The following is a 2500-nucleotide window of genomic DNA, read 5'->3' on the forward strand; positions in this document are numbered from 1 at the left end:
ACGGGCGAAGCCGACCGATTGGTTTTGATCTAATAACTGCGCCCCGGCCATTTCTGGACGGAGCTCTGGGTGCATGTATTAGCTCTAGAATTACCACAGTTATCCAAGTAGAGTTTGTAGGATCCAAGGAACCATAACTGATTTAATGAGCCATTCGCGGTTTCACCTTATTTTGGCTTGTACTGAGACATGCATGGCTTAATCTTTGAGACAAGCATATGACTACTGGCAGGATCAACCAGGGAACTGACGCCGCAGAGCCCCCGGGGGGACCCCACAACGCGTGCTCCCGTGGATGACACGCTTCCGCGCGCGGCCGCGGCAGCCGAGGCTACCGCAGCCGGCTTACAGCTAAGCGTGACGCCGACGCCGTGCTCAACTCGCACCAGGCAACCCCGGCAGGAGAAGTGCACAACGCCGACGGTTGGTGAGCCGAGCGCTCCGCACACGTCAAACGCTCCTCGCGAGGAACTCGCTACAAAGCATCGTTCGCGTACAAATAGCTCGCACCCACCGAGACCGGAGACGGGCTGCCCGACCGAACGGCCAGGCGGGCCCGCACATAGAGCACAGGGTCGTCGGCTGACAACGCCGCCCACGTGCGCGATTAGAACGATGAGGAGGCGCGCTTCAAGCGGTTACTCCACGACCGAGTTCGGTATCCACCGTTGTTCGGTGGTTCACATCGACGACCACACCGGGCTCGTCGTTCCGACCTCGGGGACGTCACGGCGTTTCCCCTCGGGCTCATCAATACCCGCGTTACCGATCAATCGTGGAAGGCTTTCTTCGCGCGTCCTCAACGACACCACTCACGTGTTCGACATTACCGACGCCGCTCCACCAGTCAACATATAACCGAATGCATCGCACGTCCTGGCGAAGAGCACACGAATCGCGAGCAATCTGACGGCACCCGTGGCGCGGCCGGCCGAGCAGGAGGCGACCGCATTTCTGCCTCTCCCGCGCGAGGCACGAGCTCGCGCGCACGGTCGGCCGGCGCGGCCCCTTCGGGTGACCCGCTGCTACTCGTGCTCTGCTAACAGTGCGGCCGGAGATGTCGAATTACGGACTTGTAATATTTTTGCGTGCTCCGCCAACAGTGCGGCCGGAGATGTCGGTGTACGGACTTGTAATATTTTCGCGTGCTCCGCCAACAGTGCGGCCGGAGATGTCGGTGTACGGACTTGTAATATTTTCGCGTGCTCCGCCAACAGTGCGGCCGGAGATGTCGGTGTACGGACTTGTAATATTTTCGCGTGCTCCGCCAACAGTGCGGCCGGAGATGTCGGTGTACGGACTTGTAATATTTTCGCGTGCTCCGCCAACAGTGCGGCCGGAGATGTCGGTGTACGGACTTGTAATATTTTCGCGTGCTCCGCCAACAGTGCGGCCGGAGATGTCGGTGTACGGACTTGTAATATTTTCGCGTGCTCCGCCAACAGTGCGGCCGGAGATGTCGGTGTACGGACTTGTAATATTTTCGCGTGCTCCGCCAACAGTGCGGCCGGAGATGTCGGTGTACGGACTTGTGATATTTTCGCGTGCTCCGCCAACAGTGCGGCCGGAGATGTCGGTGTACGGACTTGTAATATTTTCGCGTGCTCCGCCAACAGTGCGGCCGGAGATGTCGATGTACGGACTTGTGATATTTTCGCGTGCTCCGCCAGCCGTGCGGCCGGAGATGTCCGAAACGACTTGTGGTGTTGCATAAAATGATTTTTTGCGTCTTGTTTATGACGTCAAGTTTGGTGCACTAATAACGCCCTTTGCACGTGAAAACAGGAATCATTGGAGTTGAGGAGCGATTGCAGCTCAACATGATTCCTATATGACACATTCAACGTTGCATGGTAATGGCGCACCCTATTCAAGAGAAAAATTGTTTTCGTGTGATGAGCATCATTCGTGAGCTGCCAGATCACACGAGCCTTTGCTGCGGTGATTTGTGTATTCATTTGTGATTTATGGAATGCGTTTCAGCTGTCTGAATGAAAATATTAGTTAATAATGTCTTCAAAAATAGTTAGATGCAATCTTACTTCAAAAAATATAAATGGTCACTGCGAGGAATTTGACAGTGTTGTTAACGAGAATAAATAAGATCAACGAGGAGGCCACGTTACCTCTTGTCGTAAGAGGAAGACAGTACAATGTAGGCCATGTCAAAACTAACATTGACACGCGTTAAGTAAATAGCGATATAGAGTGCTAGCGACGTGAATGATGGAAATAATAATATTAACTGGCATCATGTATTTCAGAACTGTTTTGTGTATTCTGCCTTTGTATTTCCATTGTAATTCTCTCTTCTTTGTAAGCAATGAGATTAACAACACTGAATTTTTGGATGATTCACTTGGGTAGAGAATGCCCCCGGTGATGCATTAATAAACATGATTTTATACAAAATTTAATCAAGATAACACGTGTGAATTGCATGAAAATCAAAGTTGCTGTGCCACATCAGTGTTTCATCTCTGCTGATTGTGATACCCTC

The 2500-nt window shown here is 52.3% G+C and overlaps 1 non-coding gene across 1 annotated transcript in view; it reads right to left on the reverse strand.

Annotated features, from left to right (window-relative positions):
• The window catches only part of LOC132204981 (small subunit ribosomal RNA), a 1864-nt gene extending 1619 nt beyond the window's left edge, over positions 1-245 (reverse strand). Inside the window, exon 1 of the ribosomal RNA XR_009442643.1 lies at positions 1-245. This exon is cut by the window's left edge and continues 1619 nt beyond it. This is a non-coding gene — a ribosomal RNA (small subunit ribosomal RNA).
• Positions 246-2500: the final 2255 nt, after the last annotated feature.

Source organism: Neocloeon triangulifer, unplaced genomic scaffold (genome assembly GCF_031216515.1).
Source record: "Neocloeon triangulifer isolate White Clay Creek 2 clone unplaced genomic scaffold, ASM3121651v1 ptg000073l, whole genome shotgun sequence".
Lineage (NCBI taxonomy): Eukaryota > Metazoa > Arthropoda > Insecta > Ephemeroptera > Baetidae > Neocloeon > Neocloeon triangulifer.